The sequence below is a fragment of the Aedes aegypti genome, chromosome 3 (genome assembly GCF_002204515.2).
Source record: "Aedes aegypti strain LVP_AGWG chromosome 3, AaegL5.0 Primary Assembly, whole genome shotgun sequence".
Lineage (NCBI taxonomy): Eukaryota > Metazoa > Arthropoda > Insecta > Diptera > Culicidae > Aedes > Aedes aegypti.
Genome location: NC_035109.1, coordinates 182,165,828 through 182,190,509, shown reverse-complemented (window position 1 = coordinate 182,190,509; position 24,682 = coordinate 182,165,828). Strand labels below are relative to the sequence as shown.

The following is a 24,682-nucleotide window of genomic DNA, read 5'->3' as shown; positions in this document are numbered from 1 at the left end:
CGATGATCATTTGAATTATTTCAATGTTTTACTTCTCGGTGGACATCTTTGAAATCGAATCTTTTCCGCCTTCGGGATATCATTGCCGTACTACACCATCGGCACTATTATCTGAATCAATCGGCCTTTTGCAGGGCCTCCAAGAGTATGAGTTATTTTGAAATATATATCTTATAAAGAATATCACTATCTCACTCTAATCAATTTTGGAATAATCGAAATATGCTGCTCTAAACTGAACTATGCGTAAAATCGCCCATAACAATCGGCCCTTCATTAAGACCGTTTTCGAAACCAGATCCTTTTTGAACCATCCTAAGATTATCCAACTTCTACACTGCGGTCGTGTCTTGCACTTTTTTCAAACGTATTTAAAACGTTCAGAGAACAAAATATAGTATATTGTCACAAGCGATGAGAGAATAAATTTAAATAAAAATATCTGAGAAATTAAGAAAAATGTTATCCAAAAAAAAAAAAAATAGCTCAAACAAAACGAATTGGTATTGTACGGAATCAGAGCTACTAAAAATAGTAGCCTATCACGTCAAACTTCTATTTATGCTGATGCATATGGTAGCCCGTGAGCTACTGAATAATTTTGCCGACGTGTCAAAATCTCGTATCCTTTGGCTAAAATAATGAGTCTTTGAGCTACTGAACAATTTTGCCGAAGACGCCATGTTTCTAAATGGTCAGGCTCCCGAGATCTGCAAAACACAAGTTTTACTAGTGCCATCTGGTGGCACTGTATCAACTACCTAGATAGTTGATAGCTCTTAACTTACGGGACAGCTTTACCGATGACGCCATTTTTATAAATTGTCAAGCTCCTGAGATATTTTCAAAATAAAACTTTCAGCACACAAGCGCTGTCTGGTGGTGAAATTCCGTATATGAATGACTTTTGCACATCAACTCTTGAGCTAACAACTTTGCCGAAGATACCAACCTTCTGAATTATAGGGATTTGGAGATATCATATGATACAAACGTTACAATCTTATCCCTCAAGGTTCATATAGTTCAAATCAAAAAAGCGCTCTTACATGCCAATTTCTCAACTTTAAAGACATTTCTCAACTTTTAGAGGTAGATCGTACTGAGTACTTAAACTTCGCAGAAGGCAGTACTATGCTATCTCTTAACGCATACGCAGTGGTGGAAAAGTTCGCATCACGAAGCACCTCACGAGTATAAACCAACGCATATCAAACATAACAGATTCACGAGATTGTGTTTTTTTTCGCGAGTAACCTAACAAGGAGTGATTTATTATGGTTTTGACAGACAAATCGATTATTAAAAATCATCAAATCGACAGTAAACTAGCAGTTTGTAGTCAAAAACTCTTAAAAATTTGAAATCTTGGAAGGGAAATAGATTTTTACCCAAAAGCACAATTGACTCTGACCAGCTCCGAACATGTTCACGAATGTTTTTGTTCCAATTCAGCAGAAATGTTCGCCGCTGTCCATCATTGTGCATATGAGATATTCAACAACACCCCCATACTGATGAAGTCCCATAAGCGTTGATATTTTTTCTCACTAGCGCATCCTAGCGGTTGAATTTCTATTTAATTAGGTCACCAGAACGTGACACTTGATTTTCTTAACAACTTTGTCGAAGATGGCTTTTTCTATACTTGATCTAGACCGCAAAGTATTTCAAATTTAACATTAAAAATCTAGGGTGTTGTACAAGCGTTACGAAGATTCGCGCGACAGCTTAAAGGTTTTCAGTCGGAGAAAACTTTTCACAAAGGAAAAATTCTTCACTCAACTACTGGGTGTTTCTTGTTGTCCGTTGTATGATGTTAGTGATCGGTCAGTAAGTGCAGCCTTTGGGTTAAGAAATATAGATTTTAGAAATTGTACTTGTCTCAAAAATCAGCTATTCCTGTAGAATCACGAAAAAGATCGCATCCCTCCGTTGCTGTCCATCGTTTCACAAATTCTAGAACTCGAAACGAGGTGCTCTCGCGCAACCTTTCAGCATCAGTCGTCGGTGAGTCTTGAAGCAGTGTGGACGCGATCATCCGTCGAGTGAGCGAAAGAAAGTGTCACTTTTCGGTTTGTAAACGGCTCAATCTTCGGCATGGACGGTAGAGACTGAAAATAGACCGATCTAACCTTCACAGCTATAGTGTTCTACAGTTGGCGTGTTACTTAACCAAATCGAGAGTGGATCCGTGCTTTTCACGACGATCACGACGAGTGGTGACAGTGCGTTTGTTGTTCGGAAATGATTCGTTCGAATTAAGTGTCTTTTGATAGATTGTGCAGAAATTCGCAAACAATTAGTGGCGATCAATTGTCTGACATTTGTGTTTTGTGTTTTGGGAGAGGTATGGTGAAGTTTTGTAACCCCACGCGGCAAAGAGTTCACTCACCTGATAGTATGTTAGCATAAGAGTTAGTGCGTTGGTGAATCTGAAAAGAAAACAGAAATTTCCTCTCGGTGACTATTAATATCCTCGGAGAAAAAACACGCAAAATCTCGTTTGGCTGCAGCGCAACTGACATCGTCACCGAAGAGTGCTTTCCGTCTTCCCCATTTGGCTCGGCTAAATATATAAATTTATGTTTGGTATGAAGCGAGCCTGTAAGGAAAATGCGCGCTTCGATGCTTCGAGGAAATGGATTAAAAACCAATTGAAGTGAGGCGATCACGTTTTCAATTTCGATTTCACTGCAATAAGGTGAAACCATAGTTCAGCAATCTGCCCTGTAAGGGTTCCGGAGATTGGTATCCAGAGAAAAAGAAAGCACATCTGCTGCATAGGGTGAGTAGTTCACATTATTATTTTGTCATTTGGTTTGTTTTAAAAATAGGCAGTGAAACACATTGTGTTTCAAGCTTGTTTTCGGGCAGATGCCATTTCATTTGCTGAGAATGTTTAAAACGACGGTATTCTAGGAATGAAGGTTGATCATACGGCGAGTAAATTCTTTAGTTTTGAATCACCTACCACGTTGAATTTTGTATTTCAGGAATAAATAACGTTATGTTGAACCAATGCTTATTTATTATCGTAATACAGGAAATTATTTGTTACTTTGTGTGTACAAATGTTGGTGCAAAATTAAAATTTGTAACTTGAGTTTGTAATGTTGCATGAGAGTTTTACAACTGTTATAGGTGATTATAGTGATAGAAATTATGCTTAAGCGTTCTACTAATGTCTGATAAAACTGAAATTACCTACAACAATATCTTTAAAATATGTTTGATTGTGGTTATCAAAACATCAAAATCAATTTGTCCCTCAATTATGAGTGGACTGAAGTTTTGTAAGGGCTAGAATCACGCCCGAGCAGGTCACTTATGATATTAAAAGTTATAATGACAACGTCTTCTGGAAGGCAAATAATACCGTTGGTCCCAAGCAAAATATCTAGTACAGTGGTGCTCAGAATGGAGCTTATTAAGACCAATTCTAGATTTGAAGGAGGGGCTGTGAGTTGCATAACTGAATTTAATGTAATTAAATTGTTATTATGACAAATACCGATATAATTAATACAATATAATGAAAAAAAAAAAAAGATTTAATAAATAATCTACATGGGGCTCAGATTGCCGTTGCGGTAAACGCGCAGCTATTCAGCATGACCATGCTGAGGGTCGTGGTTTCGAATCCCACTGGTCGAGGATCTTTTCGTAAAGGAAATTTTCTCGATTCCCAGGGCATAGAGTATCATCGTACCTGCCACACGATATACACATGCAAAAATGGTCAATCGGCAAAGAAAGCTCTCAGTTAATAACTGTGGAAGTGCTCATAAGAACACTAATCTAAGAAGCAGGCTTTGTCCCATTACGCCACGTTACGCCAGAAAGAAGAAGAAGAAATAATCTACAAAAAAAATCTGAGGAAAAATGTGGACCCTGATGAGATCCTGTGGAATCATAGCAGGAAAAAGTAGGTTTCTTATACGGATTTGAAAATCTCCAACTCAACTCTGCAGAATCTGAATGAAGAGGAGGATTTCTAGCTGGTTCCTACAAATTCCTAAGAAGATTCCACCAAATTCATGGATTCCAAACGAGATCCGGTGAACTTTCAGCTGAATTTTGTAGATTATTAGCTGGATCTACAAGGAATCCTGATTGTTGTTAGATCAATCAATGAACCAAATCCTGGGGATTTCCAACGAAATTCTCAAAACTTAGCGATAGAAAATCTACGCATCATATACATTTTCATGGTTTTTATGGGATTCGGAAAATCTTGTGTGTGAAATCCAATGGATTTTGATCGGAATCACAAAAATGCATAGCAGGTTCTTGAGAACACCTTGTGAGATCCTGGGGATTCATAGCAGAATGTAGGAGTTTCATGACTGGAACCTGAGTAATCCTAACAGGGTTATGAGATTTTCTTACATGTTTCTTAGAATATCCAGCGGTGACATGTTGATTCCATACACGATCTTTAGCGGGTATAATTGGTTCTTAAAAAAAACTGCGTTAAATCTTGGGATTCCTAGATCCTATACTACTACGTGCAGTCAGCGTATTCGTCGCAAACATCTACGGTAGAGGCTTCTGGTTTCCCGTTGAATATGATTTTCACAATTATTTTTAAAAGACACTACACGTTAATGCTTCCAGTGGGCTATTTGCCCTTTGAAGGAAGCACCACACTAGACAACGGACTAGCATGCAACGCCCAGTGGCACAGTCAGTTCTTTCTTCTGATATTGACACTTAGCGACGAGCGACGGCCGATAATTGAGCTGTATTGTCTTCGGCACTTAACGCACCTTTGGCACTAACACTAATAATCCTACCTGTATCTCTAACTACAACCATGTATGTGCTTTGTTTTGGTAGAACTCGGTCAAGTTTATTCTTGCTGTTTCCCTCTTGCTCTTCGAAGGCACGAGGTCAATATCGTTTGACGTCCACGAAGCCAAAGAGCATATTTAAGCGCCCGTCTTTAACATCGTTACTCTGCATGCCAGATTTTCTAATCGCATCTTCAAGTAAAATGTCGAACAGTAAATTCGAGAGTGTGTTTCTTTACTTCAATCCGTCAAACGTTACAAAAGAGGTAGACAGCTCGTCTGCAAATTTGGTTCTGAACCATTCTGAAAAGCCTGATTAGATTGCCCTGAAAACCATACTAAGACTTGACATGACACATCTCATTTCTTTTCACTGAATCGTGCGCGGCTTTGAAATCATTAAACAAATTAATAGTCTGCAAATTATCCTCTTGAAATTGATATAAAATCATTCGAAACACTGCTTGTGCAATACTCAAACTCTGAAAACAGACTTTGCTTTTTTTATCCACCTATGGCACCTATGTCGAGCAAAGAGCCGCAATTGAAGCTTAACCGATTACCACGATATCGTAAGCTTTCACCATCTTCCACTGTTTGCTTAATTTGTTATTATAATGTTAAAATCACTAGATACCGCGTTGATTCGAATTGCCACTTAGAATCCTGGCCACCTGACTTAATTTAACTAAAATTTATTATTTCGTCAACTTTTATGAATAGAGAAGAAGGTAGAAGACGTATCTACGTGCAGCGTTGCCGGATGAGGGCGAGCTAGATGGGATCCCTCTCGAGGACTGTAGTCAAAGCAGCCATTAACCTTAACGTACCCTACCTCCGACAAGGCATTTGCAAATAGCTGCCATTTCGTCAATTTCCATTCGATTCCACTCGAACCAGTTATTTTACATAAATGGTTAATTCTGAATTTGGGGTGATATTCCGGGTTGTACTGGGGTCACGAGTGTGCCAAATTTGGGAAATGTGATGATATTTTTACTACTTGCAGTTACAACACCCTTTTGCTTTTGCTTCAGCAAACCTGGAGCGTCTGTACTCCATGTTAGAAGCAGCTCACAACAGCGTCTGTTCCCCATGCCAGGGGTGGCTGATCATCGTCCGAGTGCCAGAGAAGGACTCTTAGCTAAACTGCGCACTATGGCCCACCGAACATTTAGGGAGAATGGCCATCCGAAAATCAAGGTGGTGATAGCAACGAAAAATCAACGAGAGAATATGAACCGGGACAATTGGTGAATACCACAGCAACGTAAAGGGACTAGCGAATGGAAGCTCGGTATTTGGAACTGTAAATCTTTATCGGGAGCACACGCATACATGCTGACGTGCTGAAGGACCGCGGAATCGGCATCGTAGCGTTGTAGGGAGTGTGTTGGAAGGGATCAATGGTGCGAACGTTTAGAGGTAACCATACCATCCACATGAGCTGCGGTAATACACACGAGCTGGATGAAGTTTTTATAGTGATGGGTGATATGCAGAGGCGCGTGATCGGGTGTTGGCTGATCAATGAGAGAATGTCCAAGTTGAGGCTCAAAGGCCGGTTCTTCAACTTCAGCATAATAAACATGCATAGCCCTCACTCCGGAATCACTGATGATGACAAAGACACCATTTATGCGCAGCTCGAACGCGAATACGACAGCTGCCCAAGCCATGACGTCAAAATCATCATAGAAGATCTAAACGCTCAGGTTGGCCTCAAGAATTCAGACCGACTATTGGAAAATTCACGAACGAAAACGGCTTACGACTAATTGATTTCGTCGCCTTCAAGAATATGGTCATTCGTAGCACCTACTTCCAGCACAGCCTTCCATACCGATACACCTGGAGATCAACACAGCAGACAGAATCACAAAACTACCACTTTCTGATTGATGGACGGAACTTCTCTGACATTATCGACGTCAGAACCTATCGTGGCGCTAACGTCGACTCTGACCTTTATCTGGTAATGGTGAAATTGCGCCCAAAAACTCTCCGTCCTTTACAACGTACGCTACCGACGGCCACCCCGGTATGACCTGTATCGGCTTAAGCAATCGGATGTAACAATAACAGCACCTCGAGGCTGCATTACCGGCAGAGGGTGAGCTGGACGAAGCCCCTCTTGAGGACTGCTGGAGAACAGTGAAAGCAGCCATCAACGATGCAGCTGAGAGCAACGTCGGGTACGTGGGACGGAGTCGACGGAACGTTTGTTTCGACGAGGAATGTATGAAGATTCTGGAGGAGAAGAATGCAGTGCAGGCCGTCATGCTGCGGCAAAGGAGCCGACTGAACGTGGAACGTTATAGATGGAAACGGCAACAGCAGATCCGCCTCTTTCGGGAGGAAAAATACCGCCTGCAGGAGATGAAGTGCAAGGAGATGAAACAGCTGTGCCAGATTCAAGAAACACGTAAGTTCTATCAGAAGCTCAGCGCATCCCGCAACGGTTTCGTGCCGCAAGCCGAGATATGCAGGGATAAGGATGGAAATATTTCGACGGACGAGCGTGAGGTGATCGAAAGGAGGAAATTCCTTCGTCAGTACAGCCCCTACTCTGAGGGAGGTTAAAGATGCCTTTCACCCGCTCAAGAACAATAAAGCTGCTGGTAAGGATGGTTTTGGAGATGAACTCTAAAAGCTGGGCCAGGAGAGGCTGGTCATTTGTCTGCAACGGCTGATAGGCACAATCTGAGAAACCGAATAGCAACGGAAGGAGTGGAAGGAAGGGGTGATATGCCCCATCTACAAGCAGGCATAGGAAAATCGTTTCACTTTTCATTCATTTTGCACTCCTGATCCAGCGTGTGTTATCTGTGAAGCCCGATCACAGCAACACTGCACAGAAAGTGACGCGCGTTCATCCCGAAGAGAGAGATAAAACGCAGACAAGAAAAATTAAATAACACTCTCTGATGTGTGTGTTCATTTGTTGATTCATTCACATCAATATGAGTCGCGCTGCGAATGTATCTCAACACAATCACAAGTGAATACAATCTATCATTCTCTGTGATTCTTTCGGGAACGTTTGCAGGATTGTTTGCCTCGAACGTTTGTTGGTCGCGCTTTGTGCTGGAATCTGATCCATGCAAAGAAATAAATTAAAACGACTGTGTATGGAATATGTCAAGCTTCTAGTTACTGGATGGGGGGGGGGTGCACAATTAACAAGAAATAGTACACAAATTACGTAACATAAGAAGGGGGGATTTTTCGTTACTGCTGTTACAACAAGGGTAAACGTGCACCATGTACGCATCCTAATAAAATAAATTTAAACTGACACTTATATTGAGCTGTTCGGTAATCCAATCCGCATGGTTATTAAATTAATTAACTCATTACGCGTGGTAAAGATGGACAAATTATGGGTGAAATTATGAAAAAAAAATCCACGTGCTCGGCTGGGATTTGAACCCAGGACTCTTGTATGCTAGACGAGCGCTTTACCAACTAAGCTACCGAGCCACTTGGTGACCCAATAACTGAGTTGGTTACAAGTTTAGAATTCAAATCCCTACAGACCACGCGGACCCCTTTCATAACCAATATCCATCCATCTCTTGTTCCTACACACGCGGAGCGAGCGAGTGCGATTTATTTAGTGTTGAAACTGTTTGCCTATCGTACCTACATCGCTTCCACAACAACTGTATTGTGGAAGAGTAAAGATGTGGGAAGGCTATCAACGTGTCGTTCTCACTCAAGTGACGACATGACTACTACAGAGAGGCAGTACACTCTAATATAAACTGACACTTATATTGAGCTGTTCGGTAATCCAATCCGCATGGTTATTAAATTAATTAACTCATTACGCGTGGTAATTAGTTGGTAAAGCGCTCGTCTAGCATACAAGAGTCCTGGGTTCAAATCCCAGCCGAGCACGTGGATTTTTTTCATAATTTCACCCATAATTTGTCCATCTTTACCACGCGTAATGAGTTAATTAATTTAAAATAAATTTGCCAAACGAAATAGGGAATTTTTGAATAAGCGGTATGAAATTATCAAGCAGAGGGAATAAGGGTTTGAAAATAACAAAAAGATAAACAATATAAGCATGTTGGCCAACTGCGATACTTTTAAATTCTGAGTTTTTGGCTCGCGAAAACGTGTTTTCTTGAACTCCATGCATCGGAGCTAGCAGGGATGGGAAATGTACTGTAGCAAACATTTACCACCTCGACATTCACATTTTTCTACACGACCATCAAAATCCAAAGCAAACCATGACCGTTCAAAACAAAAAAAAAATGTCACGGCTCTTTAAAACTTCTTTTTTTTCACAACGTTTTTTCAAACCCGAATGCCAAATGACTCGAGCATCCGATTTTTCCGGTTTTCGGGGTTTTGCATTTTTGCTCGATAAAGGCAGCATGAAATTGAACTTGTTTATATGTATTGCAACGGAATGATTGTGCTCTTGCTATTAGCGTCAATAGATTTTGATTTGTTGAAAACACAAGCGAATTATTAGCGATTGAATTATTTAAAAAAAATTTCAATCATTCACCTCGAGATGGCTGCCCGAAAACGATCATAGTGGAGAGACAAAAACATTCAAGCAGTGTGTGTACCGTTGGCAGCTCAACACCTGATGGTAGGTGATGCTGCTGCTGCTGCTTTGTGTTTTAGTTGACTGGCAGAATCGATGAACTGTGGTGAATAGTGGTCACAGTTCCCAGGCCTGGGAGCTAGGTCGAACATGGTGCGCTTCGCAGTCTAGCACTCTATGCCGGGCGTAAGGTTCAACACAGAAAAATTGATTTAGGCAGCATCCACAAATTACGTAACGCTCTAAGGGGGGGGGGGAGTGTAGGCTCAAGCGTTACGGCTCATACAAAAATTTTAAATTTTTCATACAAAAAGCGTTACGGAGAGGAGAGAGGGGCAACAATTTCCAATTTTAGCGTCACCTAATAAATGGACGCTGCTTTACGTGATTCGTTGATTCCGGATTTCAAATGCAGTCGCGATATGAAAGTATGTAACCAACATCGATCATATTTTACACATCAGCATTCTTTCCCAATATTACATAAGTTTTTGTAAATAATGAATCTTAAACATCTGAAAAATACTGCCATACGGGGCTACTCTTGATTCTAGGGGCGGACACTCACGTTTTGATTTTATTTGCAACATACATGTTGTGTCTTTGGCACTTCTAACAACTCTACAATCAGTCATGAAAATTTGTTGGAACAACTTCAACAATAAAATGATAAACAAAAAAAATAATTCAATAAAGCTCAAAAAAATATTCACAAGGTTCAAGGTATTTGCTATGTACACATTGCTTGAATTTTTCACAATTAGTGGAAAGTTATTGGGAGCATCACAAAACTATCGTCATGTTGCATACAAATTGATGATAGTTTTAGGTAGTAAATAGTTGTTCCATTAAAATTTTATCAAAATACTATTTCTGAAAGATTGATCAAAGGTCTAAAAACCACACTACCACTGGATCAGCCACCCTATTGGAGATTGGCGGGTGTTATATTTCATTAAACTGTAGAGATGGTCGGGTTTCACATTTTTCAAACCCGAGCCCGACCCGTACCCGATTTATTTTATTTCTTAAAACCCTGACCCGACCCGAACCCGAGACTGTAATTGAAAAGCAAACCCGGACCCGACCCGAACACGAAAAATTTTCGCTGTTCAAACCCGAACCCGACCCGAAACCCGAAAAAGTTTTCTAAGAAAAACCCGAATAAAACCTGAGTTTGGAAAGATGATAAATTCATCGTTTCTGATGCATAGGAAAGCTTTAAGGTTGTTACTTTGTTCACCATTCTCACCAAACCCGACCCAAACTCGACTTTTTTTAAGCCCAAACCCGACCCGTACCCGATAACTTTGTAGCCTTCAAACCCGACCCGAACCCGGCTTTAGCCACAGAACCGACACTGCCAATCGACGTATTAGCTTGTTGATACACGGAATAATTGAAAAGAGCGTTCAAATTGCTTTAAAACTGATGAAATATCACTAAAATGCTAAAACTTCTCCTGCTTGTACCAATAGTTGCGGTAAAGTGTTCCTATAGTGGAGGATCCCATAAGAAAACAACGGATACCGCAACTATAGGAACACAAATTAAAAATATACCGCAACTAAAGGAACTGTGTACCAATAGTCGAGGTATTATTTTTCACTGACATGCCGTGGACTACTACGATAAAATCATTTTTCTCATTAAGTCAATGGTCGGTACTTCCCGTTACAACATCAACATGTGCATTAATTGCGTTTCTTGAATTATGAGGATTAAATGCAGTTCAATCATGCTTAGTACCTCCACTACTGGTACATCTACCCTACCCGATATTTATATTTTAGCCTTTCAAATCCGATCCGCTTCCAAATCTGAACATAATAAAATTTTCAAACCCGAACCCGACCATCTCTACTACCTATGTATGTAACGCATCATCAGCTGCACAACTTGCGGAATAAAACAGCAATTCTATGGATCGAACTGAATGCAGTTTCGCATTCAGTTGCGAACCAAGAATTGAATCACTTGTGAATGTTTGAGCGATAATCCTGCGATCCAAAACAAGCACGCGAACTACAATCGCTTTGATTCATTTCTTATTGTGTTAGTCATTCGCTGTGCTCATTCTTTCGGTAGTTCATCAGTAGTTAGAGTCGTAGTGTTCCATTGGGAGATGAATTATGCGACTGCGAATGAACAGTTGGAGCCTGACAACGCACCGAACGGATTCATAAAGAAGAACGTGAATGAATGACTTTTCCCAAGCCTGTCTACAAGAAAGGCGACAAGTTAGATTATGAGCACATTCGAGCGATCACCATTCTAAATGCGGCCTACAAATTATTATCCCAAATCATCTTCCGTTGTCTGTCACATGTAGTAAACGAGTTCGTGGAAAGTATTCAAGTCGGCTTTGTTGTCGGCCGATCGACAACGGACCAGATCTTTACTGTACGGCAAATCCTCCAAAAATGTCCAACGCAACAACTTTTCATCGATTTCAAGGCGGTATACGATAGTATCGACCGCGTAGAGCTATGGAAGAGCGACGATGGAAGGTATGCAAAATTGTGTGAAGATTTCAGGCGAACCCTCCAGTTAGTTTGGATCCCGCCGGGGACTACGACAAGGTGATGGACTTTCGTACTTGTTGTTCAATATTGTGCTAGAAAGTGTTATGCAGAGAGCCAGGCTTAACAGCTGAGGTACGGTTTTTACGAGATCCGGTCAATTTGTTTGCTTCGCGGAGTATATGGACATTGTCGGCCGAACATTTGAAAAGTGTGAATGCGACCAAAACAGAGTACATGCTAGCTGGTGGAGCCGAGCGCGACAGGGCTCGCCTAAGTAGCAGTGTTACGATAGACGGGGGTACGTTCGAGGTGGTCGACGAGTTCGTCTACCACGAATCCTTGTTGACGGCTGACAATAACGTTAGCCGTGAAATACGGAGGCGTATCATCACTGGAAGTCGGGCCTACTACGGCCCCCACAAGAAGCTGTGGTCAAAGAAGGTTCACACTCGTACCAAATGTACCATGCTCAAAACGCTCATAACGCTGCTAGTCTTCTACGGGCATGAAACGTGGACGATGCTCGAGGAGGACTTGCAAGCACTTCCAGTCATCACAGGCCCGGATTCGGCGAGGGGGGGGGGGGGAGTTGTGTCAAGGGGGCCCCGAGAATTGAAAACAACGAAATGGTAAAACATAATTAAACGAATAACAGGGTACCCTTGTTACTTTGACAGTTTTTAATATGAACACTTTTTAATTTGAGCCCACTAATTTGCACATCGTTCAAATTAATAATGGTTCAAACGTCATTTAGCACATTGAACGTAATAAAATGAACTTAAACGTTGTAGAACGGAACGCAGAAAATCAAAACAAAACAGCCAATGAGGTGACCAGAAACACGTATTTTTGTTGTGCGTAGGGTAACTATAAGTGCATATTTTAAATGAACCCTGATAGTTTGTATGAGGTATCGTTCAAATTAGCGGGAGTGCACGGTACATTTTACATATCCAAATCCAATGCTATTTCTAATAGAGGTATTATGAAATGATATTATTGTATATAATATTTAGTTAGTAGTAAACTCCATACGTTTTTATCTGAATCTTTCAGTTTCATTTGAAACACTTCTATTCTCTAACAAGAATTGTTAATTTTATATAAATATCTTTAAAGCTTTTCCTGGGTTAGTATTGTAGCAAACTATCACAGATTTATAGAAAAATACTGCAACTGTAGTGCTCTATGCCCTAGATCCTGAAAAAGGCGATTTAAGTTGACGAAGGTACTCGGTATTTCACACATTATCATGATTAAACTAACAGGGTTCTGAACAAACCATTTTATCAAACGCATATTCTACCGGAAATTCTATGTTTCCATATTCCTTTGCACTTTTTCATTAGTGGGCCAGATTTTATTAATTTTGTATTGATACTTTTATGGTATTGTTTACATATTACGATTTTTAATGAGGCCATAGAATTCATCATTATTTTGATCCGAATCTACAGAGACTGTTGCATCATCTGCAAATTGCCTTAGCATGCATTGTTCTTACAAACAGTTGTCAATATCTTCAAGATAAAACTTATTAAGCTAGGGACTTGAATATGAGCCATGAGTAGGCCTTAGTAGCTATTTCTGGCACACCGAAGGTGAAGCCCTTACTTGACAATGAATTGTTCAAAACATTCAATATTCTAGATAGTTCAATATTGTGCAGGATTTCTGACAATATTTACATGGAAGCTGAAATAAAAGTGTCCCCTAATATCTGAAATAAATAACGAATATTATTTTGGCTAGTGTTGTTGAAAATATCAATGTATCATCTACTCATGATTTCAACTGGTGCATTTTTATTTCAGACTTGATTAGGAAAGATTAAGTTTAAATTCAAATTCATAATCTATTATGCAAGTCTTTTCAAGCATTTGATACAGATGAATTATTAAAGTAATATTCACGAAGCATGGACGTCAGGTGCTTAGAATGATCTTTAGCTATGTGCAGGATAACGGTGTGTGACGGCGAAGGATGAACCATGACGAACCCAGCCCAACTCTATGACGAACCCTGTATCCAGAAGGTGGCCAAAGCTGGAAGGATACGATGGGCAGGGCCTATTGCAAGAATGCCGGACAGCAACCCTGCAAAGATGGTGTTCGCTTCGGATCCAGTTGGTACAAGAATGCGTGAAGCGCTGCGAACTAGGTGGGTGGATTAAGTGCGTATCGATTTGGCGAGCGTGGGGTAGAACCGAGGATGGAGAGATGCGGCCACGAACCGAGTATTGTGGCGTGAAATTGTTGATTCAGTGTTATTTTTTTAGATGTCAACTAAATAAATAAAGCATACAAGTTTTTGAAAAAGAATTTTTGGGTGATTTTAGGCCGATGCCCGGGATTAGAAGCATCCGAGTACTTCGAATCAACACGTTATTCAACAGAGAACACGGGATAGGCCGTCTATTTGGAGGCAGGCCGCGCACCCGATGGCTTTCTGCAGTTGAGTTGTAGTTTTGCAATGACGTCCATTTTCACGTTCCCGCTGTAACTGTATTGTTTTTGCAATAAAATTACTGTAGTTCTTCAAAATTCAGATACCGGAATAACAAGCTCGAATTCTCAAATTTCCACCGGGTGCCTCCCACTTTCCCTTCTGCCCTTTTGGGGTACACCGTGTCCGAGTTCCAGTATTCCTGTTCCCCGAAATAAACCAGACATCCATCATTGTCTGAACTTTTGCAAAAGTGGCAAAAGGCGACGTGTCTTCTATTCAACCAACCGAATCGTGTTAAAATGTCATCGATCCAGTTCCTTCCTCAAATAGTGATTCGTTGCGATTGGGAGCGAGAGATATTTTTATCTGGTTCTCGAGTTGGTGTTCATAAATCCTGCCCAGCTTTGTACGCATTTCAGACAGAGGCAATGCAAGAAACCGGCAGAAGCCAATCAATTTATGCTCTCTCAGCCAAAGACCGGTGGTGGAGTGTGCAAGCATTCGCGTGGTTTTCTATAAGTAGACGTGTTTTGAGGCCACGCTGTTGTCGCTTCCAGCTTCCGGGTGAAGTTGCCGAGATGAATTTGCGGTAAGAAACATCGACTGGCTCATTTATCCACTATGGGCGAAAAATGAAACTTCCGTGACGATTTCAAGCACTTTCATAATGAACAAAAATCAACCTTTAAGTAATACGAACGTTTGGACTCATATTCCGAACACTTAATGGCAACAGTGATTTCAATTGCATCTGATTGGCATAAAATAGCTGATATTTGTGAATTTGTTTATTTCTTTGCAAAATCTAACTGTTAGTTGTTGGGTTCGTCAATGTTAATTTAAACTTATTTAGTGCTGTTTTTACGTAAAAGTATTGATCAACATTTTGATTCAAATGTTGAACACGGTGTTCATTTTGTCTCATATTCCAAACACCTTGATTCAAATTCCGAACAGCACGAATAAATACTATTCAAATGAATAATTTCGCAATTAAATTTATCTGAGCTACTTTTACTGACTTCGAACTAGAGAAGCATCACTACTCCCGGATATAAAATAGATTTGAAACAGTTGAAACTAAATACTTTTGACTGCCATTTCTTTGGCCAAAATCGGTGCTTATACCCTAGTTCATTTAACGAAAAAAAAAAGCTTTATGGACTTTTGTCGCGAAATTTCCCTCTCTGGCCCATAATGCGTTCAGTTTATTGGCACGGGAGGTAAAACTTTCACTTGCTTCCTCCTTCGATACGTAATGAAAGCTTCCGTTCCGAAGAATTGCGATCTAGCGTGGGTGGTTTTAATCCTCCTTCGGAAAGGAATCCACTATACCGTGTGCGGTGGCATAGATTTTCTGGTAGCGGTAATCATCCAATTAATCAACTCGAACTCGACTTAGGAAGTGGTGCGGCATAACTAACGATTCTGGTGGCGGTAAACATTTTCCCGGTTTCAGTTTGGTTCGTGAGCAAATTGCCAACACGATAGATCACGTTCAGATAGCTGATTTTTACTTTACTTGGAGGCACAAAACAGCGGCGCCTTCAGGTGCAATTTGATTCTTCACTTGATAAGAAAGTAATCAAAATTACTTCCTTGCTTGCTATGGGGGCGTGCTGATGGCGAACTTTATTCAAATGACAAAGGCGGAGGAAAATCGTCATAACAACGATTCATTAAATTAACACGGTTTTTGGCCACCATTGATGAAACGTTAAAGCGATTTCTCAGGAGCTGGGGATGATTGGTGTTTCGGTGGAAATCGCATGTCGGCTTTTTTGAAACATAAATAAGTAATATCAGCCGAACATTGTTATCTAAATACTAGTTAACAACAGCTTTATGGCTGAAGAGCGACTTTTATTTTTTTTTTTCAATTCATTTATTTGAAGTATTTCAGGGCCCAGATACTCGAAGCGGTAAACGCACGACTATTCAGCAAGATTATGCTGATTATCGTGTATTCTATTCCCACCAGTCAAGGATCCCAGGACATAAAGCATCTTCGTATCTGCCATACGATACGATACACATGCAAAAGTGGTGGACTGGCAAGGAAAGCTTTCAGATATATATAACTGTGGAAGTGCTTTTGAAACAGATGTAACACCAGAAACAGAAAATATTGTTCCAAACATTACATTATAATTCTGATTAACTTTCTGTTAACAACATATTATATTCTTAATTAAGAATGCCGAATTTTAGCCTATTTTAACCGAGACAAATCTCACTTTTGTACAGTCAGTAGAGATGGGCGGCTCACTTTATGACTCACATTCCATTTACTTAGGGCCTACAGTGAATCAGTTGAAATTTGTGAAAATTTGAATACATTAGCAAAATTTGCCGGAAAAATTTCTGTTGAAACTAGGCCGAACATCGTTCGAATTTCAATATTATGTCACTAATCGCTAGAATATGCATGAACTGTAGGATGGTCGTTTCGGTTTACTCAAATTGGTGTTCACCTCGTACGCCAACTGACGAATTCCATTCATAACACAGCGTAACAAACATGACATTTTTGCGTGTCTCAAGAATCAAATTATGTGCCTCTAGTAGATTTTGGGTCGCTGAATTTGATGTCGTTCTCAGAAATGTTACAGCACGTCACAATTTTTAGCTACAGATCGTCAAAGTTGTATAAATACTGGTTTTATTGATGTTTATATACAACATAAGGTACAGTCAGGTCTCCTATTAGACACATGGTTGGGGGGCGTAATAGGAATCTACGTTATAGGAGACCCAGGGCTTATGGGATTTCATCACTTTGGGGGTGTCGTTGAATATCTCGTATGCCAAAAGAGATAGTACAGTACTGTCTTCGGCGAAGTTTCAGTACTAAGTACGATCTACCTTTAGGAGTTGAGGATCATCCTTTTAGTTGAGAACTTGACCGGTAGGGGCGCTTTTTCTGATTTGCGCTATATGAACCATGAGGGATAAGAATGCAACATTTTGTAACATATGATATCTCTGAATCCTGATGTTTTGGAAGGTTGGTGTCTTCGGAAGTGTTGTTCAGTAGCTCAAGGGCTGACATGTGGTGGTCATTCTGATACGGAATTACGCCACTAGGTGGCGCTAGTGAGCATGGAATTTTTGTTTTGCGCATAGCTCAGTAGCCTGACCACTTAGAAAGATGGCGTCTTCGGCAAAGTTGCTCAGTATCACAAGGGCTAACATTATTTGAGCCGAAAATTTCGAAATTTTGCCACTAGGCGGCGCTAGTGAGCAAGAAATTTTTGTTTTGCGCATAGCTCAGTAGCCCGACCACTTAGAAAGATGGCGTCTTCGGCAAAATTGCTCAGTATCACAAGGGCTAACATTATTTGAGCCGAAAGTTTCGAAATTTTGCCACTAGGTGGCGCTAGTGAGCATGGAATTTTTGTTTTGCGCATAGCTCAGTAGCCTGACCACTTAGAAAGATGGCATCTTCGACAAAGTTGATCAGTATCACAAGGGCTAACATTATTTGAGCCGAAAGTTTCGAAATTTTGCCACCAGACGCCGCTAGTGAGCATAGAACTTTTGTTTTGCGCATTGCTCAGTTGCCTGACCACTTAGAAAGATGGCGTCTACGGCAAAGTTACTCAGTATCACAAGGGCTAACATTATTTGAGCCGAAAGTTTCGAAATTTTGCCACTAAGCGGCGCTAGTGAGCCAAGAATTTTTGTTTTGCGCATAGCTCAGTAGCCTGACCACTTAGAAAGATGGCATCTTCGACAAAGTTGATCAGTATCACAAGGGCTAACATTATTTGAGCCGAAAGTTTCGAAATTTTGCCACCAGACGCCGCTAGTGACCATAGAACTTTTGTTTTGCGCATTGCTCAGTTGCCTGACCACTTAGAAAGATGGCGTCTACGGCAAAGTTACTCAGTATCACAAGGGCTAACATTATTTGAGCCGAAAGTTTCGAAATTTTGCCACTAAGCGGCGCTAGTGAGCCAAGAATTTTTGTTTTGCGCATAGCTCAGTAGCCTGACCACTTAGAAAGATGGCATCTTCGACAGAGTTGATCAGTATCACAAGGGCTAACATTATTTGAGCCGAAAGTTTCGAAATTTTGCCACTAGGCGGCGCTAGTGAGCATGGAATTTTTGTTTTGCGGATAGCTCAGTAGCCCGACCACTAAGAAAGATGGCGTCTTGGGCAAAGTTGCTCAGTATCACAAGGGCTAACATTATTTGAGCCGAAAGTTTCGAAATTTTGCCACCAGACGCCGCTAGTGAGCATAGAACTTTTGTTTTGCGCATTGCTCAGTTGCCTGACCACTTAGAAAGATGGCGTCTACGGCAAAGTTACTCAGTATCACAAGGGCTAACATTATTTGAGCCGAAAAATTCGAAATTTTGCCACCAGGCGGCGCTAGTGAGCAAAAAATTTTTATTTCGTGGATAGTTCAGTAGTCTGACCACCTAGAAAGATGGCATCTTCGACAAAGTTGATCAGTATCACAAGGGCTAACATTATTTGAGCCGAAAGTTTCGAAATTTTGCCACCAGACGCCGCTAGTGAGCATAGAACTTTTGTTTTGCGCATTGCTCAGTTGCCTGACCACTTAGAAAGATGGCGTCTACGGCAAAGTTACTCAGTATCACAAGGGCTAACATTATTTGAGCCGAAAGTTTCGAAATTTTGCCACTAAGCGGCGCTAGTGAGCCAAGAATTTTTGTTTTGCGCATAGCTCAGTAGCCTGACCACTTAGAAAGATGGCATCTTCGACAAAGTTGATCAGTATCACAAGGGCTAACATTATTTGAGCCGAAAGTTTCGAAATTTTGCCACCAGACGCCGCTAGTGAGCATAGAACTTTTGTTTTGCGCATTGCTCAGTTGCCTGACCACTTAGAAAGATGGCGTCTACGGCAAAGTTACTCAGTATCACAAGGGCTAACATTATTTGAGCCGAAAGTTTCGAAATTTTGCCACTAAGCGGCGCTAGTGAGCCAAGAATTTTTGTTTTGCGCATAGCTCAGTAGCCTGACCACTTAGAAAGATGGCATCTTCGACAAAGTTGATCAGTATCACAAGGACTAACATTATTTGAGCCGAAAGTTTCGAAATTTTGCCACCAGACGCCGCTAGTGAGCATAGAACTTTTGTTTTGCGCATTGCTCAGTTGCCTGACCACTTAGAAAGATGGCGTCTACGGCAAAGTTACTCAGTATCACAAGGGCTAACATTATTTGAGCCGAAAGTTTCGAAATTTTGCCACTAAGCGGCGCTAGTGAGCCAAGAATTTTTGTTTTGCGCATAGCTCAGTAGCCTGACCACTTAGAAAGATGGCATCTTCGACAAAGTTGATCAGTATCACAAGGGCTAACATTATTTGAGCCGAAAGTTTCGAAATTTTGCCACTAGGCGGCGCTAGTGAGCATGGAATTTTTGTTTTGCGAATAGCTCAGTATCCCGACCACTTAGAAAGATGGCGTCTTGGGCAAAGTTGCTCAGTATCACAAGGGCTAACATTATTTGAGCCGAAAGTTTCGAAATTTTGCCACCAGACGCCGCTAGTGAGCATAGAACTTTTGTTTTGCGCATTGCTCAGTTGCCTGACCACTTAGAAAGATGGCGTCTACGGCAAAGTTACTCAGTATCACAAGGGCTAACATTATTTGAGCCGAAAAATTCGAAATTTTGCCACCAGGCGGCGCTAGTGAGCAAAAAATTTTTATTTCGTGGATAGTTCAGTAGTCTGACCACCTAGAAAGATGGCATCTTCGGCAAAGTTGCTCAGTGTCACAAGGGCTAACATTATTTGAGCCGAAAGTTTCAAAGTTTTGCCACTAGGTGGCGCTAGTGAGCAAAGAATTTTTGTTTTGCGCATAGCCACTTAGAAAGATGGTGTCTTCGGCAAAGTTACTCAGTATCACAAGGGCTAACATTATTTGAGCCGAAAGTTTCGAAATTTTGCCACTAAGCGGCGCTAGTGAGCAAAGAATTTTTGTTTTGCGCATAGCTCAGTAGCCTGACCACTTAGAAAGATGGCATCTTCGACAAAGTTGATCAGTATCACAAGGGCTAACATTATTTGTTTTTTGTTTTGCGGATAGCTCAGTTGCCTGACCAAAGTTGTTCAATATGACACTAGGCTATCGATTATCCTCGCATTGTCACGTTTAAGTAAAAGTGCCTGGAGAAAAATATATACATTATTTTTACAATCGGATAAAAGTATGGCTAGTATCCTAGTATTTTCGACGGATTGGGAGAATTTTTGATCAATAATTTGATATGAGAATGAGTGAGGATCCGTTAACTACTCAAATATGTGATCGTTAGCTTTTCATATGAACCAGAGAAAAAAATGTGTATGTTTATTTTTATTTCGTCATTGCATGAACCTTATTTCTTGAACATTTTCCAAGGTATGGATTGGAAAGAAATGAAGTTAGGTTGGAATGTCAGTCATTACTAATAAATTGGGAAATCCATTCGCTAACTATCTTAATGAGATAACTATGACTGGCTTTATCTCTTTAGTTACACGACACTCTTGTTTGAATATTTTTAAAATATGAACCTTCTTTTTCATAACGATAATTCAATCTCATAAAAAATAACTTTTTCTTCCGATTTCTACGTATATATAAAATCTCGAAACTTTCGGCTCAAATAATGTTAGCCCTTGTGGTACTGAGCAACTTTGCCGAAGACGCCATCTTTCTAAGTGGTCAGACTACTGAGCTATCCGCAAAACAAAAATTCCATGCTCACTAGCGCCGCCTAGTGGCAAAATTTCGAAACTTTCGGCTCAAACAATGTTAGCCCTTGTGATACTGATCAACTTTGTCGAAGACGCCATCTTTCTAAGTGGTCAGGCTACTGAGCTATGCGCAAAACAAAAATTCTTTGCTCACTAGCGCCGCTTAGTGGCAAAATTTCGAAACTTTCGGCTCAAATAATGTTAGCCCTTGTGATACTGAGCAACTTTGCCGAAGACGCCATCTTTCTAAGTGGTCAGGCTACTGAGCTATGCGCAAAACAAAAATTACTTGCTCACTAGCGCCGCCTAGTGGCAAAATTTTGAAACTTTCGGCTCAAATAATGTTAGCCCTTGTGATACTGATCAACTTTGTCGAAGACGCCATCTTTCTAATTGGTCAGGCTACTGAGCTATGCGCAAAACAAAAATTCTTGGCTCACTAGCGCCGCCTAGTGGCGAAATTTCGAAACTTTCGGCTCAAATAATGTTAGCCCTTGTGATACTGAGCAACTTTGCCGAAGACGCCATCTTTCTAAGTGGTCAGGCTACTGAGCTATGCGCAAAACAAAAATTTCTTGCTCACTAGCGCAGCCTAGTGGCAAAATTTCGAAACTTTCGGCTCAAATAATGTTAGCCCTTGTGATACTGAGCAACTTTGCCGAAGACGCCATCATTCTAAGTGGTCAGGCTACTGAGCTATGCGCAAAACAAAAATTACTTGCTCACTAGCGCCGCCTAGTGGCAAAATTTTGAAACTTTCGGCTCAAATAATGTTAGCCCTTGTGATACTGATCAACTTTGTCGAAGACGCCATCTTTCTAATTGGTCAGGCTACTGAGCTATGCGCAAAACAAAAATTCTTGGCTCACTAGCGCCGCCTAGTGGCGAAATTTCGAAACTTTCGGCTCAAATAATGTTAGCCCTTGTGATACTGAGCAACTTTGCCGAAGACGCCATCTTTCTAAGTGGTCAGGCTACTGAGCTATGCGCAAAACAAAAATTTCTTGCTCACTAGCGCAGCCTAGTGGCAAAATTTCGAAACTTTCGGCTCAAATAATGTTAGCCCTTGTGATACTGAGCAACTTTGCCGAAGACGCCATCATTCTAAGTGGTCAGGCTACTGAGCTATGCGCAAAACAAAAATTCCATGCCCACTAGCGCCGCCTAGTGGCGTAATTCCGTATCAGAATGACCACCACATGTCAGCCCTTGAGCTACTGAACAACACTTCCGAAGACACCAACCTTCAAAAACATCAGGATTCAGAGATATCATATGTTACAAAATTTTGCATTCTTATCCCTCATGGTTCATATAGCGCAAATCAGAAAAAGCGCCCCTACCGGCCAAGTTCTCAACTAAAAGGATGATCCTCAACTCCTAAAGGTAGAACGTACTTAGTACTGAAACTTCGCCGAAGACAGTACTGTACTATCTCTTTTGGCATACGAGATATTCAACGACACCCCCAAAGTGATGAAATCCCATAAGCCCTGGGTCTCCTATAACGTCCTGGTGTGTCTTATAGGAGTGAGCGTAATAGGAGTGCACGTTATAGGAATGCGTTTAATAGGAGACCCGACTGTATGATTTTTGGGGCCCAGATAGCCGTAGCGGTAAACGCGCAGCTATTCAGCATGACCAAGCTGAGGGTCGTGGGTTGGAATCCCGCTGGTCAAGGATCTTTTCGCAAAGGAAATTTTCTCGATTCCCAGGGCATAGAAGTATCTTCGTACCTGCCACACGATATACACATGCAAAAATGGTCAATCGGCAAAGAAAGCTCTCAGTTAATAACTGTGGAAGTGCTCATAAGAACACTAATCTGAGAAGCAGGCTCTGTCCCAGTTGGGACGTAAAGCCAGAAAGAAGAAGAATAAGGTATGATTTTTATGATCTGATCCACTTAATCCACTAAGCATGCGAAATAGGACTTAAACTTTCAATTTAGATAAAATTTGATTGTAAATTTAGTTAAAATCGATTTTTAAAACATGCTTGCAGTCTTCATATCAAATTCTTCGTTTTGGTTCTGAAAAGTATTGTATTATTCCATATAATACAATACTTTTCAGAACCACCAAAAAATAACATTTTAGCATCGGAAGTATTGTGAACTTTGTTGACAACTATTGTTTAACACATGAAGTTTGAATGTTGTGGCAAATTAAGCAAATAAATTGCCATACAAGTTGAAAAGCTTCAAGTTGGATGAACTCATCAACTTTAGCATTTTTTTATGGTAAATATCTCTAAAACTAGACGTGCTATGATATTTTTGAAATGGTTTCAGCAACTCCCAATTGAGTAAATATTGGTTTTTTGGTGCTTGAGACAAAAACGTGTTCCACAGTGTAATGAGTCGAAAAAAATAGAAATCGTGCTCGATAATCTTCGATTTAGATTAAATTCCACACATATTTTCAGTACCTAGATTAAGTGTTTTCCGTAGATAAAACGATAATATTGACTCAACAATCACTTTTGAAAATGTCCTATGAGTCTTAGCATTTATTTAGAAAGTTCTAGCACGGATTTTTAAAAATTGTTTTTTTTTTCAAAATAAATACGTTTTGATGATACAGGAAGCTTCTTGAAATAATGTTAAATCATAATGATTATAACGATCACTTCTCCAGAAGTAGCTATTCTCGAATTAGGTCAAATTTAATTCAAAAAATATTATTGAAATAATAAGACAGGCCATTACCATTAGTTATACGCAGCTCTCCATCATCTCCATCAGTAGAGGGAAAAATGGACTATACTCTCAAAAAATTATTGTTCTTTCCTATTTTTTTAGTAATAAGGACTGTGTCGAATTTTATTTGTAAAATTCAAATAACGATTATTTTTAAATTATTGCATCAATGCACTTCAAGTTTGTTCCATTTAGTAAGTGACATAAAAATGCCAAGCGTGTAAATAAGCTCTGTTTAGTTTTATTTATGTGTGTCAAAAGATCAAAAAGAGAACTAAAAAATATTTCGCCATATTGACAAAAAATTTCAAGCACCCAAGTAGTTTTAAAGAGAAAAAATAGAGCAATTGTAAACAAATGTTGTTTGGGTGATTATAGAACGAAGCCACACCTCAAATTTTCAAGAGCACAAGACTTGAGAACCAAACAGCGTTTCGCGTTGAAAATTTATCCCATTGGTCATCACCAGCAAGCAAGTAATTTGATTGATTTTCAACGCGAACTGTTGTCAGATTCTGCAGTCTTGTGCACTTGAAAATTCGAAGTTTGGCTTCGTTTTATAATCACCTTAATTTTATTTTAAACCGATAATTTTAAATGATTTTAATCTACGTTACAAGAATCAACTTCTTCTTCTTTCTGGCGTTATGTCCCGACTGGGACATGAGCACTTCCACAGTTATTAACTGAGAGCTTACTATGCCAATGACCATTTTTGCATGTGTATATCGTGTGGCAAGTACGAAGATACTCTATGCCCTGGGAAGTCGAGAAAATTTCCAATCCGAAAAGATCCTCGACCAGTGGGATTCGAACCCACGACCCTCAGCTTGGTTATCAACAAGAATCAAACAGAACCACAAAAGCGATAATTCGAAAACCCGAAGCACGCAAAAAGAAGAAAGACTTACAGTAA

The 24,682-nt window shown here is 40.3% G+C and overlaps 1 protein-coding gene across 3 annotated transcripts in view; it reads left to right on the top strand.

The window, feature by feature from the left end:
• The first annotated feature begins 1,985 nt into the window (after nucleotides 1–1,985).
• The window catches only part of LOC5577221 (neuroligin-4, X-linked), a 101,635-nt gene continuing 78,938 nt past the window's right edge, over nucleotides 1,986–24,682 (top strand). For all 3 annotated transcript variants that reach the window (XM_021849357.1, XM_021849356.1, XM_001656274.2), the window contains exon 1: nucleotides 1,986–2,788. The gene's annotated coding sequence lies outside the window, so the exon portion shown is untranslated. The remainder of the gene's footprint in view (nucleotides 2,789–24,682) is intronic.